The sequence below is a fragment of the Trichechus manatus genome, unplaced genomic scaffold, assembly GCF_000243295.1.
Source record: "Trichechus manatus latirostris isolate Lorelei unplaced genomic scaffold, TriManLat1.0 scaffold00345, whole genome shotgun sequence".
NCBI classification, from domain to species: domain Eukaryota; kingdom Metazoa; phylum Chordata; class Mammalia; order Sirenia; family Trichechidae; genus Trichechus; species Trichechus manatus.
In genome coordinates, this window is record NW_004444281.1 from 578,834 (window position 1) to 595,461 (window position 16,628).

The 16,628-nt window shown below is 42.6% G+C and overlaps 2 non-coding genes across 2 annotated transcripts; one reads left to right on the forward strand and one right to left on the reverse strand.

Annotated features, from left to right (window-relative positions):
* Positions 1–9,459: 9,459 nt before the first annotated feature.
* Positions 9,460–9,533, reverse strand: TRNAI-GAU (transfer RNA isoleucine (anticodon GAU)). The gene has a single exon. It is a non-coding gene; the product is annotated as a tRNA-Ile (tRNA).
* Positions 9,534–15,849: 6,316 nt separating this feature from the next.
* Positions 15,850–15,921, forward strand: TRNAM-CAU (transfer RNA methionine (anticodon CAU)). Its single transcript has one exon. It is a non-coding gene; the product is annotated as a tRNA-Met (tRNA).
* The last annotated feature ends 707 nt before the right edge of the window (positions 15,922–16,628 follow it).

A 16,628-nucleotide genomic window follows, 5' to 3' on the forward strand; every position in this document is an offset into this window, starting at 1 on the left:
ATGTGCATTGGAAAAGAAAGTATACTTGGCTGCTCTTGGGTGGAGTGTTCAGTATACGTCCATGAGATCAAGTTGTTTGATTGTAGCATTTAGCTCTTCCGTGTGTTTGTTGAGCTTCTTTCTGAATGTTCTGTCCTTCACTGAAAGTGGTATGTTGAAGTCTCCCACTACTATTGTGGAGCTGTCTCTCTTTTTTCAGTGCTGTGCAAGTTTGTTTTCTGTATTTTGGAAGCCTGTCGTTGAGTGTGTAAATATTTATTATAGTTGTGCCCTCTTGGTGTATTGATCCTTTAATCATTATATAACGTCCTTCCTTATCCTTTGCAGTGGATTTTACTTTAAAGTTTATTTTGTCAGAGATTCATGTTGCCACTCCTGCTCTTTGTTGAGTATTGTTTGCTTGATATATTTTTTTCCATCCTTTGAGTTTTAGTTTGTTTGTGTCTTTAAGTCTAAGGTGTATCTTTTGCAGGCAGCATGTAGAGGGATTGTGTTTTTTCATCCAATCTGCCACTTTGTGTCTCTTTATTGGTGCATTTAGTCCGTTTACATTCAGCATAATTATTGATAGGTATGAGTTTAGTGCTGTCATTTTGTTGTCTTTTTTTGTGTGTTGTTCACAGGTTCTTTGTTCCACTTAATTTTCTATGCTGAGTCATTTTTATTTATGTATTTTCTTTTCATCTTTTTCATTGTTGTTGATTTTGTGTTTGCTGAGTCTTTATATTTTTATAGTTTTTTTTATTTTGACTTGTAGGACTGTTAGTTTCCTTTGTGATTACCTTAATATTTACCCCTATTTTTCTAAGTTTAAACCAGTCTTTTATTTATATCACCTTGACTTCCTCTCTGTATGAAAAATCTATGTCTACTTTTTTGTTAAGTCCTTCTTTTTTGTTTTAATGTTGTCATCTTTTACATACTGACATCTGTTTCCCTATTTTCAGTGTTTTAGCTTTAATTTACTTTTGTGACTTCCCTATCTGGGTTGATATCTGGTTGCTGTGTCTTGCGTTCTACTCTTGAGTTGTTTTCTGATGTTTCTGATTTTCTAAATGGAAGACTTCCTTTAGTATTTCTTGTAATTTTGGTTTGGTTTTTGCAAATTCCCTAAACTTCTGTTATCTGGAAATGCCCTAATTTCGCCATCAGATTTGAGAGACAGTTTTGCTGGATATATAATTCTTGTCTGGCAGTGTTTTTCCTTCAAGGCTTTATATATGTCATCCCATTGCCTTCTTCCCTCCATGGTTTCTGATGAGTAGTCTGAGCTTACTCTTATTGACTCTTCTTTGTAGAGGACTTTTCCTTTATCCCTAGCGGCTCTTAAAATTTTCTCTATTTATCTTTTGTTTTTGCAAGTTTGATTTTAATATGTCTTCTTGACTTTCTTTTGGGATCTACGTTATGTGGAGTTCAATGAGCATCTTGGATAGATATCTTGTCATCTTTCACGATATCAGGGAAGTTTTCTGCCAACACATCTTCAGCAATTCTCTCTGTATTTTCTGTTTTCCTCCTCTGTTCTGGTATTCCAAGCACGCATAGGTAATTCCTCGTGATAGAGTCCCACTAAATGCTTAGGGTTTCTTCATTTTTATAATCCTTTTATCTAATTTTTCCTCAAATAAGTTGGTGTCAAGTGCTTTATCTTCAGACTTACTAATCGTGACTTCCATTGCCTCAATCCTGCTCCTACAACTTTCTATTGAGTTGTCTAATTCTGAAATTTTGTTGTTAATCTTCTGGATTTCTGATTGCTGTCTCTCTATGAATTCTTGCAGCCTGTTAAATTTGTCATTATTCTCTTCTCTAATCTTTTTAGTTTCCTCTATTGCGTGTTCTGCGTTTTGCTTAATTTCCGTCCTAATTTCTTGAAGAGTTTTATATATTAATCTTTTGTATTCTGCCTCCAGTAACTCCAAGTAATTTTCCACCTCTGGAAAATTTCTAGATTCTTCATTTTGAGAGCTTGCTGAAGTCATCATGGATTGCCTCTTTATATGACTTAATATTGACTGTTTTGTCTGAGCCATCAATAAGTTATTATATTTATTTATTTTATGTTTGTTTACTGTGTCCTAGCTTCTTGTTTTGTTTGAATATGTCCAAATAGGCTGCTCATAAGAGCTATTTTGGTTGTTGGCACCTTTGAAGTGCTAATGTCCTGTCACCAGGTGGTTAGATCTGTTACTAAGTATGCCAGCTCAGGAGTCTGCCCACTCCTCCTGTATGGATTCAGCTCAGGGGCCCAGGTAGATAGCCACCAAGTGTGTGGTCTAGGCTCTCACTTACAGTCCTAGACATGCATGGGTGATTGGTGTAGGCCCAGGCATCTGGCTGCAACAGAGGGACACACTCTGAGCAAGGCAGGGGGCTGACAGCTGCCACTGAGTGTCCAAGAGGAAGGCATGTCCCTGTAGCCTAGAGTGCGTAGGTGGGTGCATTTTGCATCCAGACTGTAAGCACCTAATGCTGCTGACTGTAAGGACTGGGGGGCACCTCTTATTCATTGGCCCCTATCCCAGGTGGCTAGGTGGCATGGGTGGAGCCACCAGTCCTCAGGCCCCTGATGTGGGTAGGTGAAGACCCTGCTTAATGGGCAGAGCAGTGTCAAATGTCAAGAACCTGCCATTTCACAGCTGAAACAGTTGAAGTTAGGGTTCCGGTATATACCCTGTTGTACTGAGGTAATGAGGGCCTACACTGTTGAGATGGGCCCATACAAGTCTCTGCACAGGGAAAGGAACTCAAAGTCCGTGGATCCCTTATGCCTGTGCCTAGGTAAAGGACCTGTGCCTACCCTGGTTTCCTGGTTTACGGAAGCCAGCAGTTTATTTTTTCCCCTGTTTGTTAATTTGTTCACTCTCCAAGGCTGGGGGAATGGCTCAGGCAATTGCAGAAGCCTGTCTGGGATCCAGTGCGGAGGAGGGAGCGGGGAGGTAGATGGGAGAGAGGATTTTCCCTAAGGATGTTGTTTTTGATCCACGCAGTAGGCTGTACGCAAGTACTTATCTTTCCAGATACATGGCTGCTTCTCACAGGTTCTCGGTGGCCATGTAGACCGGCGCTGGGTCTCTCCCAGTGCAGAAAACGCACCACCCGAGAGCACGGCTGCTTGCCTGCTTCACCGCTCACTACCGAGCTGATCAGGCCTGAAGCGCTTAGGCTCTCACTGGGTCAGGTCTGGCAATTCCTTGCTGCTTCCGAACCATCTCTCCCTCCCCCTGCCACTCAGTTCAGTTCCTCAACTCTGCCTTTGATGTTCAGGTCTCCCAGATTGCCATATATAACCAAATCACTTGTTTTTTCGGGTCTTTGTTGCAAGATGGTCCACCAGAAGCATCTAACTACTCTGCCATCTTGGCCCCGCCTCCCCAGAACCACTTTTAAAGAAGTGTAATATTTCCTGGATTTGAGTTCAGAAGAGAAACTCTGAGGATAGTGGGTACCTACCAAGAAAGAGGAAAACTAGAAAAAGCAGGTGTCCATTCCATTGCCTTTGAGTGCAAAGCAAGCGCTCTACCATTTTACTTAATTGACCATGCTCTTGCTTTCTATTTGACCTGTGATCACTCTAGACATAATGTGCCCTAACAGTTGATCCTGATTATCTCTTAGGAGTTTTAGGCAAAAATAGTGGAGAAAGACATTTCTATCTCCTGAATGGCCGGATGAGTTTCTTTTCTTCATTTCCTTTCTCAGGTCAATAGATTAGAACTCTTGTGAATATGCCTTTCAAATTGTGGATATAAAACTATCACATTGACCACTTGTTTCTCTCCACCGCAGAAATTTCATTCTGCTCACATTTGCTGCTTTCATCTTGACCTCCTGAGCTTTTAGCTCTGTCCTGAGGCCTTCCTATATGCTCAAATTACGCTTTTCTCTAGTGGGGCTTCCTGCTTTTTCCAGAAAATGCTCAATTTTTTAGAACATTTATGGTCCTTTCCTCACCCAGGGAAGTCAGGGAACCTTTAGAGGGAAGCTACTTCTTTCCAGGAAGAGAACTGTCTTAGTTATCTAGTACTGCTGTAACAGAATACCACAAGTGCGTGGCTTTAAAGAACAGAAAATTATTGTTCTCACACTTTAGGAGGCTAAAAGTCTGAATTCAGGGCACCAGCTCTAGGGGAAGGCTCTTTCTCGTTTGTCTCTGGGGGTAAATCCTGGTCTCATCTTCTATAGCTCTGGTGTTCCAAGTTCCTCAGTTCTTAGGTCATCCTCACATGAGCTTCTGTCTTCCCCTATTTGTGGTCACTTGTCTATGTGTCTATGCTGCTCTTCATATCACTCAGAAGTGATTAGGTTTAGGACACACCATACACTGATGTGGCCTCATTAACATAACCAAGAAAACTCTATTCTCAAACGGAATTAAATCCACAGGTATAGGTATCAGGACTCCAACACATAGTGGGAGGAAGATGAGCATAATTCAACCTGTAGCAACAACCCTAGTGGAGTCTAATCTTAATCTTTAAGTCCATTTGTCTGATCCCTAATGAGCGCCTATGATATAAGCTCTGTGCCAGAGACCAGAGTTCTGCAGGAAAATGGCACCTAAAGCAGAAGCAGTTCCTATAGCTCTGGTCCTGCTCCAGGTATTATTAATCCACCCAGAGAATCCTGTAGTCCACTTTTTCCATGTGAGAAACACGTGAAGACTTTACACCCCAGGCACATATGCCTCTACGTATCCAACTAAGCCAATAAGCCTTAAGTGAAAAAGGTTCTCATAATCCTCAGTTACCTTGATAGGTAAACATTATTCTAATGACAGTGTTGGAAAACCTGGGCACAATGATCCCAACAAGATGGCTGGAGGAAGGAAAGACTAAATGGCATCTTCAAGATGACAAATTTCCTGTCTCTTCCTTTGTAAGCTGAACATACCACCTTCTACTTCTACTCCCTTTATTTCCTTGTTATTCCCCTACAGTAGACATCTTCACACTGCTCTTTATGTATTTTTCTTATTGGTTCTTGTCTGTTTCTCCCCTCTACTGTGAATTAGGATTAGCTGTACAAGGTGGGGATTTTTGTGTTTTATTCACTTTTGAAATCTTTGATCCTAGAACAGTCCCTGATGCAAGACATGTGCTCAATAATTATTTGCTGGCTGAATAAATGAATGAATGACTTTATACTTCCTTCACCTCACATCTGCAGTTAGGCACCCTCAAAGCAGAAGTCACCACGAGATGGTGACAAAGATCAAGGATAAAATGTAGCTTGTAGTTTTTGGGGAAATCTAATTCACTTTATCCCTCCATGTTATTCAAACCACTGGCGGCCTCAAAGGACTACAAAATTCAATGATTCTCAGTAAGTAATAGAGTCAGTCTTCAAATAGTTATTTGATGGGATTTGTTTGGTCCCTCCACAGTGTTAGAAGCTCTTGTTGCACAGTGGTTAAGAGCAGGGCTGTTAATGGAAAGGTTAGCATTTCAAATCCACCAACTGCTTCTTGGACATCCTATGGGGCAGCTCTACCCTGTCCTATAGGGCCACTATAAATTGAAATCAAATTGATGCAATAGCTTTTTCTTTCTTTTCTTTTTTAACTGTGTTGCTTTTTCGACTGTGAAAAGAAGAAAACACATCCTTTCTGAGTCTTGAACTCAAGAGCTTCAGATTATGAGACTGACACGCTGCTGGCTTTGCCAAGAAGGCACCTCCCTGAGGATGGTTCACAGAGTAATGGAAATATCTAATGTTCATATCCAAGAGACCCTCTTTGGCCAATTTCCAGTTTTCTAAAACCATAATCAGTGTTTTATAAAGTCACTCCGTCTAAGTCAACGCTACCCCCAAAGGATTCTACAACCAGGGTGCATAAAGTCCACACCAAGGAATAGGACCCTGTGGGCTTCAGGACTGGGGACAATTGTGTCTGTCTTTTTACTCTGATGTTCCAATGATCTGCATCTTACAACCTCAGAGATCTCAATCGCCCTTTCATCTTCCATGGTCTCCTTTGTTGAAATGAAACAAAAATAAGAGGTGCTCAGTTAATGTTAGATGATGACTGACTGACTGAATGAGTGCAAGAATAAGTCGTTCTCAACCTTATCTTCAGTCGAAACTTCCTCCCTTACTCTCTACCTCCAGTTGCATCTACATGACTAGCTACATTCCCTTTCTAAACATCCCAAACTGAACTTATAATACTATCTTCCTTTTTTTCTTCAGGATTATGTGCCATTGATTCTACTAAAAGATTTATTCAGATTGTTTCATTTAGTTGAGTTGAATATTGTTAACACAACTGTGTATCATAATCTGCACCTTACCAATTAAAGGGAGGTTGGAGAGTGTCCAGTATGGACTTGGGCAGTGGTCTATCACTTTGCTCAGTCTCAGAGTCTAGGATCAGAGCCATACATTCGCAGCTCTGAGGTGCATCCTGGAGTTCAGACAACTTTATGGCTTATTGTTCCTGAACTCCTTCTTCTCCATAATCTCAGAGGTGCTTTTCTGTGATTTGGCGCTCCCCTTTTCAGTTCCCTAGCCAGGAAGCTGGGGTTTTATTTCCTCTGCTTTGCCTTGCACTTCTCAGGTCTGTGTCTGTATTTAGGGCCAAGCTGCAAGAAAAAAAGGGAGAGAAATAAGAATTGGACATGCAACGCCCTCTTGGAATCACAGCTCCTCTGAACAAACAGAAAACAAATTTTAAGCGCTAGATGCATATATTGTCAGTGCCGAAAAAGCATGCCCTTGGATAACTAATTTCAAAGAGTTCAATATTTTCTCGTTTTCAACGGGTCAAAGTCCAGAAAGTGGAGAATACGGGCACAGATCCCATTCTCTCTCACATGCTAAACGAGCGCTCTACCACTTGAGCTAATTCCCCTCACACACTTTAGATACCGTATCTTAACATTTATTGAGGAATCGAAATGTCCATCCAAACTCCAGTATCCACTACCTCCAGCAGTCCAGAACACCAGGATTCTCCAGGTTATTAAAGCGAAACCATACGGATCCCAGGTGGTGCGGTGGTTAAGCGCTCGGCTGCTAACCGAAAGGTTTGGACCCACCAACCTCTCCGAGAGAGAAAGACGTGGCTGTCTGCTTCCGAAAAGATTTATAGCCTTGGAAGCCCTGTGGGACAGTTCTATTCTGTCCTACAGGGTCTCCCAAGAGTTGTAATCGAGTACATGGCAACGGGTTTGGTTTGGGGTTTAATGCGGAACCAGGATTCCACCGGGGGCGGGACTTGTCCGAGACCTTCTGGGGCAAGAGCGCCGGGAGCGAGAACAAAAGGTAAATCGGGAAAAGGTCGCGGTGGCAAAGCTCAGGTCCGCCAACATTTTACGTTTCTGATTTTCAAGAAGAGAGGAGAGGACGTCCTAACTAGACAGGACAGACCCAGAACGGTCTGGCTAGGTGGCACAACACTCCTAGGATGACCATCTGATTTTTTGAAAGGCATGATAGTCATTTGCTCCCCGAAGCTGTGGCCACCCAGAAGGAGACAGCGGGGCGCCTCGCCCCAATTCTGGAAGGCAAACAGCACAAAGTATTTTTGCTCGGTTTCGAACCAAACACCTTACACTTATTAAGGGAGCGCGGTAACCGCTATAATACGGAAACTCCTCGATTTGTGAGTTGTTGGTTTTTTTTTTTTTTTTTTTCCCGTAATTTCTGAGAGATTTGGGTTCAATTCCCATTAACGTGTGTCATGTAGAAACCATATATCCCCATCACATGAGAGAACAGCAAGAATCACAACAGTATTACAGAAAGGGGCCATGGGGGTCATGAGGCAAGATCATATTAGACTGAGAGAATCAAGAATGCACCATGAGGAATGCAGATGAGGAGGGAACACAGGGTGGAGAAAACATTCCTTTGTGAGAAGAATACCCGTTTTGCGTGTGTGTGTGCGTGTGTCTGTGTGTGTGTGTGTGTGTGTGTGTGTAAAATACCCATGGAGGGAAACAGTGATTGAAAAGCCTGGATACTTGGAGTTATGTTGGGGGAACATCACGGAGGCTTAAGAATCTTTGAAAATTCAAAATAACCGTTTAGGAAATGGGTTTTAGTTCTAAATGTTAAAGAGGTTAGAAATAATGAAACTGAAATTAGAAGAAAAGGAAAGAAGTTATAAAAGTATTTAAGGATTGAGGTTTATCCTCTGTTGTCCTGTCAGCTCCTGAGGTTAGCAGCGTGAGTCTTTCTGCATCTCCGGCACCCACTGCACTGCCTGTTCCAGAATGCATCCTCCACACACTGTAGAATGAACGAAATGATAGATGAATGAGAAGAAAGAGTAAGATTCTAGAGAGGTTGTACAGGAAGACTCTAGTGTATTTGTCAAGACACTAGGTGAAGAGATTTGAGGGAGAAGAAGGAGATAAAAGCTCTTAACAGTGTTGTCCAGCGGTGGCAGACACAAAACAGACTCTAAATTCATGTCTGATGAATGGAAGAAGAAATCAACACATTTATAAATATCTTTTAAGTATATTTTAAATGAACGAATGCATGAATGAGCCAATGTGGAGAAACATAGATGCTGAGACTGTGTAGTAGTTTCTAGGAAGAACACATAATTTTTTTTAAAATTCAATAGATCATATTTTCAGAGGAGTTTTAAGTGTACAGAAAAATAACGAAACTTACAGAGTCTTTCCATATACTCCCTCTCTACCCCCAATTTCTCCTCTTATTTACATTTTGTATTAGTGTGGTACATTTGTTACAACTGATGAACCAATATTGATTCATTATTATTAACTAAAGTATAGTGTACATTGGGGTTCATTCTGTGTTGTACAGTTCTACCGGTTTTGATAAAGGCATAACATCATGTGCCCACCATTACAGTATTACACAGAATAGTTTCATTGACGTAAAAATCCCCTGGGCTCCACCTTTTCACCACTCCCTCCCTCCCCCTGAACTCCTGGCAACCACTGGGTTTTTGTTTTTGTTTTCTTTTTAATGCCTCTGTGGTTTGGCATTTTAGAGAATGTCATATAGTCGGAAGCACACAATAAGTAGTTTTTTTTTTTTTTAAACTGGCTTAATTGACTTCGTAATGTGCATTTAAGTATCCTCCATGTTTTTTCACGGCTTGAGAGCACATTTCTTGGTATCACTGGATAATATTCCATTGTATGGAGGCACCACAGTTTGTTTATCCATTCAAGTATTGAAGGGCATCTTAGTTACTTCCAATTTTTGGAAATTATGAATAACTCTTCTGTAAACATTCATGGGCAGGGTTTTCCGTGGACATACCTTTTCAGCTTATGTAGGTCTATCTAGGAGTACAATCGCTGGGTCTCTCAGGTTGATTCCGACTCCTAGTGACCCTATTCCGGACAGAGTAGACCTGGCCCATAAGGTTTCCAAGGAGCAGCTGGTGGATGGATTCAAACCGCTGACGTCGTTTTGGTTAACAGTCGAATTTTCAAGCACTGCTCCATCAGAACTCCAAAACGGAAGTGGCCAGTACAGGGATTGAACCCGCGACCTTGGCGTTATCAGCACCACGCTCTAACCAACTGAGCTAACTGGCCAGCCTGCTAGGTCCCAACATGTCCCTGCATTTCACCTTCCTCATTCACCTTCATTCTAAGCCTCTGAGACACCAAGGATCTAAGATGAGGCTCTAGCAACAAGGACCCTCTGGAAATGGGATGGACCCTCAAAAACTCAAGACTGATTACGATTGTACAGTTTCAAAGACAGAGAAAAAGAAAATTCTTATTGTTGAGTGGGCTGTGGAGCTGGGCTCTTCCATTGGCTCCTCCTCTGGCTGCCAACATAGGCCCTGGCCCCAGATATCAGCCTCCATACACTTCCACTCTTGCTCCAGACTTGGCACAGCTGAATCTCTTATCACTCAGACTACATCTCAAATGTCACTTCCTCAGAGGCCCTTCCCCTGACCTCACCAGCTAAATCAATGCCTTCCCTGTCTCTATCTCCATCATGTTTACAAAATCCTGTCTGCGAACGTATATTAAATTACTGTTTCTCCCCTACAGTAAAAGTTGCTTAAAAGATTGATAATCTAGATCTTCCCAGGTTATCCCCAGTGGCTAAGGTTAGAATGATGCTGTTACTGGCTACTGTCTGTTCAGAAGTTGGGGACATGGAGAGGAACACTTTCCTCTGCATTGTGTTCCTTCTTGGGGTAAATTCAGGAAGAAACAATTATTATGCTAAGGAAAAGTGGCAAGCTGTGAGGCCCTCTGGTTTTCTGGAACAGACAAGATAACTTGCCACAGCTGGAAGCAAGATTAATTCACTCATGAGATTTTTGTGGAGTGCATTCCCAGCTTTGAAGTCAGGAAGTAGGTGCTTTTGAGCTCTTACTGGTTTAATAAAAAGACAATTGTCATAACTAATTTGTAAGAAAGAGAAGTAATCAACTTTTTCCAGTGTCATTCCATGATTGTATAGTGGTTATTACTGTGTTGCATTAGCATCCTCATTTGGAATTTGAGTTATGTCATTCCAGAAATTTCTGTTCTCCCACCCCACCACACCCCCTTTGGACACTAAATTTAAGGTTTAATGGGAAGCTGGGCCTTGTTCTATTCAAAAGGGATATAAAGAACACATTCTTCTGTTCCTTTTTTCTGAGAACTGATTGTCAATCCAAACAAGAACAGGAAAGAAGGTAGCAGTTTCCTCAATCCCTTATCCTTCAGTCTCCTTCCCCCTTCTCTTTTCACCTCCACTCAAGGCAATGCCTACAATTACATTTTAAGGAGACCTTCAGCTGCCTTACTGAACGGTGTTTCAGGAGTGTGCAAGGACTTAAGAAAAATAAAACAATATGTGATGAAGGTGAATTAGCAATGGCTTCGTTTGTCTAAAGGGTGCACGCAATAATTTTCAGGAATGAAGCTGGAAGACAAACCAGCTGTTCTCATGAAGGACTGTGGATGCCATGATAAAGTGTTTGGTCATTCTCTGTAAGCAAAAGATTGTTCTTAAATGATTTTAGGTTGGACTATGACTGAATTGGACTTCAAGATGATTCCACCAGGGGAAAGAGTTGAGAGTTGAGTGCAAAGGCCAGGAGAAGGATCAGGTTATTATGACAATAATTCAGGCAGGGATACTGAAAATCTTTAATAGAGCAGGGCAGTGGATACAGACTCCTTTATTCACTTAACAAATCTTCACATGGGGGCATATAGCCTAGTGGCGTAGTGGTTAAGAGGTTAGCGGTTGGAATCCACCAGGCGCTCCTTGGAAAACGTGTGGAGCAGTTCTACTCTGTCCTATAGGGTTGGTTGGAGTCGAAATTGACTCGAAGGCAATGGGTTTGGTTTAGTTTGCTACACACCTATGTCCTAGGGCACTGAGTGCCTCTCTGGGCGTTCAGCTGCTAAGCGGTTGCTAGGTAGCTTTAACTCCATGGCCAAGGGTGCAAGCCCTTCCAAAAGATGGTTTCATGCTGAATTACGTGGGGGAAGTCCCAAGGAACCGCTGCTTCTGTACAAGGAGAAATGGCGATCCGTCAACTAGTATAGCATACAGAAGAGGACTTGTGTCTTAGTTTGGCGGTTGAATTTAACACCCTTGTCTGGCAGGGCTATAGTGGAGCAGCCAGAGGGGTCATCTCTCAGTCTGAAGATCCTAATGTGAGGATTTAAGGTGGATTTACTTTTCCATGCACAAGTTGTCAATAGACTTACCGTTTCAAGAAGAAAAGAAAGCCGAACCAACAGAAATATTAAGAAAAATATATACTTTCACAGTCCCTTTTTACACCTAGTGGGTTTGGAGTTGCAACCAGAAGTTGGTGCAACTTTCTGGAGAATCAAAATACTCCCTTCTCAAAAATGAGGGAGTTGTGACTATGAATTGGATGGGAATCTGGGAGCAGAGGGGCTAATTTATTTTATTTTATTTTTTGTCTTACCTGACAGTCTGGGAAAAGAAGAAGAGGAATCTTTGTCTTCAGTCAGCGCCTGTGAGGGCAGCACAGGTGCCATGGAGACAGATACAGCAGGAAGGAGGAATAGAGACAGGCCAGGCTGTAGGTTCCATTTCAGCTGAGGTCATAAACTGTAGACCTTTTGATTCGCAGCCTAGTGCTTCAACCACTGCGACACCAGGGCTCCTTACAGGACACACAGGGGTCATTAAAAGTAATTGTCCTCCGTGGTGCAAACAGAAAGGCAGTGATGAAGAGTGAGAACCATATGTCTGTCTTTCACGCTCAGGAGTGTATCGCGTCTTCCAAAATTCCCAAAGGAAAAGTTTGAGCCTCATAATCCTCCGCGACCACAACAGGGCCTATTGAATTCCTTAAACAAGACCGGGCTGGAAGAAGGGGCAGGTCCAAGGACCAACTCCCGCTCTCCATGGCCGCGTTTCTCTCTTCTCCGAAGTCACCCGGATTCTGTCCGCCGCCTCCAGCGATCTCTTAGTTCCCTAGGACAGAAAAATCTGGCCATTCACGGAGCCAGGACTCTGGCCCCTGCCCCTCTGCTCTGTGTGCCCGTGAGCCCCACCAGGCGTTTTCCCCCGGGAGGAGGGGCGCTCCAGGCACCTACGGCCAACGTTCACCTTCGCTGGCAGCGCGGGGGCGTGGTGTGGACGTCACCGCAGCTACGGGTTGAGGTTCTGTGGATAAAAGCTAGAAAGTCTCGCTAAACTTTGTTCCCCTCCCGCCTCGAGGTGGATCCCAACTACCCTCCCCCAACGCCCAGCCACTTGAGAGAAAACGCCATCAAGATCGTCCCCCGTCCTTCAATGAACGACTCACCGCTCAGAAGCTGCTTCTCCTCGCTCAAGGTTTTTACAGCTGCAGGTGACGGTTAGAACCCCCAGGGGCTCCGCGGGAGAAAGATGTGGTAGTCAGCTTCCCTAAAAATTACAGCCTTGGAAACCCTATGGGGGAGTTCTACTCTGACCTGGAGGGTCACTATGAGTCGGAGTCGAATCCACAGCAACGGGTTTGTTCTTTCGGTGATTCTGGTGCTCTCTGCCCTCCCGATTTTACCTTCTGTCTTAGTCGTTATGTAGCTGTAGCTTCTTTTCGAGTGATCTTGGACAGCTGAACCAGGAAGGAAATGAAACAGTATTCACGGAGGACTCTGTGTTAATTCTCGGGAGAGAGCGTTAAAACAAATAGCCAAGAGTTCTCAAAACGAGAGACTTTTCATGCAAAATGGGCTAGTACGGAAGGTAGTATTTTGTCCGATTTTTAACAGATTCACATTTTATTCCTGTAAATCTTACCTAGCCTCCGTCTTTTCTCTTTAATCTGTCTCTCTCAGGTTTATGGTGATAGAACTAGATTTTTATTTCATTGTTTGTGAATACTTACCAGCCTCCCTTCCCTCGCCCGCTCCTTCTCTTTCAGTAGTGATAATAAGACAAAGTCCCAGCCACTAGAAGGGCCTCCTCATTAAAAAAGGGATTTTTGAATTTTTTTAAATACATGTGTATCATATGTAACACTGTAGAACACCTGCTCTCCCCAAAAAACAACCAGCGCAAGGAGTAGAACCTGCAATATTCTGATCTTTAGTAAGACGCTTTATCCATTTCTCCACAGCTTTGAAAGGCAGTACCTTTGGCAGCATTGTTAGTTAGCTTTCATGAGTCTTGCACTTTTATACCATCTATTTCTGGCTGCGGCTGACGTCCCCCTGGCCTCCCTCCCACTATCTGCTCCCAAGCTTCCTTGGAATCACTGTGCCTCAGAGTGATTCCAACTCATAGCAACCCTATAAGACAGAGTAGAACTGCCTCATAGCGTTTCCTAGGCTGTAATTTTTATGGGAGCAGATCGCCAGGTCTTTTCTCCAGGAACCGCTATCGGGTTCCATCCGAACGGGAGACCTTTCCTTTCAGTTAGCAGTCCAGTGCTTGACTGTAAGAGAAGGTAAAAATTCGTGGTCTACCTTTGAGCCTCACTAGTTCAATTTTCTTCTGGCCTCAGGTCCTTAAGCCTTATGGTGAGGGCCCTGGAAACAGCAGATAATGGAGGGAGATTTTAGGTTCAGGTGTCCTAGAAGAAGAAAACAAAACAAAAGCCAAAAAAAAAAACTAGCCATCAGGGAGCAGTGTGAACAAATGGAAAAACAGAAACACTCACAAACTGAATGAGCTATTAATTCTTTCTCCAGGTTGGGCTGTGTTCCTTCCTGTACTCTCCGGGCCCAAGGCACACACCTCAACTGTAACATTTATCACCCTGTGCTGTAAACAACTGCTTACTCAGTTGTCTTCCCCACTAGACTGTATGTATACTCCTTGAGAGCAGCAGCCTCGGTTGGTACCATAACTAATTTTACATTAAACCTGTATATCCACAACTGGAGTATTGAGTAAGAAAAAAGCCTGAGACATCAGGAAAATGGCCTAATTTGTGGTCTAGGTGGTTATTACAAATCTGAAATCCCATGCTATGCCAACCCACATGTTTAAATACAAAATTAGTGAACTTCTATATACAGTAAACCAAAAAACCAAACCCATTGCCACTGAGTTGATTCCAACTCATAGTGATCCAACAGGACAGGATAGAACTGCCTCACAGTGATGCTATACAACAGAGTAGAACTGCCTCATAGGGATTCCAAGGCTGAAAATCTGTAAGAAAGCAGACTGCCACATCTTTCTCCCTCAGAGCTGCCGGTGGGTTCGAACCACTGACCTTTGGGTTTCACGCCACCAGGACTCCTTCTATATACAGTAGTAGTATCCTAATTTCATGAAGATAGCTTTGAGGTGTGGCTGTTTAAGCTCCCAGGGGCTGGATGGCATTGGGGCTGGGCAAGTGTCCAATAAGTCTAGAGGTAGTGACAGTGGGACAATAGGGTTGGGCTCGAGTTAGTGGCTGACAGGTAGCCCTCCGAAGTAAGGAGAATGCTTAGTCTGCTAGTCTGAAAGAAAAAGCTTAGTGAGCCAAATGCACAACAGACTCACATTTTCTTACTGTTCATATGGTTGGATTTAAGTTTTTTACAATGCCAGTGATCAGAAGGATTTAGAACATAATGCTTATAAAACATATTTATGAAATATCCAGCCCAAAGATCTCTCCCCAGTAGCAGGAAACATTTAGCAACCACTCTACAACAATTAAAACAACATCCAACTGGGTTAAACAAAATGGATTTATTATCACACATAACAGTAAGTCCAGAGTGTAGGGAGGCTACATGGCTGGTTAATTCAGTGGCTCCATGATGTCATCAGGACCCAGGTTCCTTAAATCTTTCACTCTGCCATCCTCAACATATGAGTCTCATATTCCAGCTGGGTCCCATGTAGTACCTCAAACTCTCACAATTTCAGACAAAGTCTAGAATGAAAACAAACAAACTTCTGTGTTTCATTAAATTGAGGACAACCTTTTGTATAAGCTTCCCAGTCTCTTTAGCTATGATTATATCACACATCCTTGCCTAAAATTTATTGCCATGATTAAGGGAGCCACTATGATTAACTAGATCCACATAGTTCAGACTCTGGAGCTGAGAATGGAATCCACCACCTCTAAAGCATAGGGCAATGTAGAAGTGACTATGTGAATAAAATATTTTTCTGTTGGCAAAGAGGCATAGGGGGTGGTGTTAGTGGCTGATTGTGGTGTAAGCAAGCAGTAGTGGCTGCTATGCCCTACTCAATCTTCACATTGCAAAAAAAAAAAAAAAGTTTGTGTTTGATTTTTTTTTTTAAGAATTTTGAGACTTCCATTAATTTACCCATATGAGGCCACTACTAGATTTCCAGATCTTATCGTCATAGAAATAATTTGATCCAGAGCTTTTATTCAGTACTAATGATAAGAAAAATGCATTAATTCTATATGCTGACATTTTGACATAAATCAGGCTATTAGTAATATGTCCAAGGAGCAGAGTGGCGCAGCGGAAGCGTGCTGGGCCCATAACCCAGAGGTCGGTGGATCGAAACCATCCTCTGCTATTTTAGTGAAGCCCTGCTGGCCCAGTGGCTTAAGAGCTTGGCTCCTAACCAAAAGTTCAGCAGTTCCAATCCACCAGCTGCTTCTTGGAAATTCCAGTTCTACTCTGTCCTATAGGGTCGCTATGTGTTTGGAATCCACATCACAGCGATAGTTCTCAGATCTTCATGACCGCATGGTATAGCAACTTTGTAACTTCTGAAACAGAAGTGCTGGAGACTAAGGTGTGCATGACCGTGTGGAGATCAGAAGCTCAACCTGAAATAGTTGCCTCAATCTGCCTCTGTAGAACAGGTCAGAAGTCTTAAATTCCTAACTTTGAAAATTAGTCATTTGTGCATCCGAATTTGTCTATAAAAGATCTAACTCTCATTGGTTTCCAGGCTTATTTTTACACATTCTTTAATAACCACAACTTGTTCATTCCCCCTTTATCAAAAAAAAAAAAAAAAAAAAACCTGAACACATTGCCATAGATTTGATTCCAATTCATAGTGACCCTATAGGACAGAGTGGAACTGCCTCATAGGTTTTCCAAGGAGCAGCTGGTGGATTCCAGACACTGACCTTTTTGGTTAGCAGCCTGAACTGTTAACCACTGTGCCACCAGAGCTCCCCAGTATAACTATAATTTTTTGTTTTAGCTTTTACTGTATGTTCCTATCACTGTTTATGTAGAAGTAACTCGATATGAAGAGAAAAGAGTAGG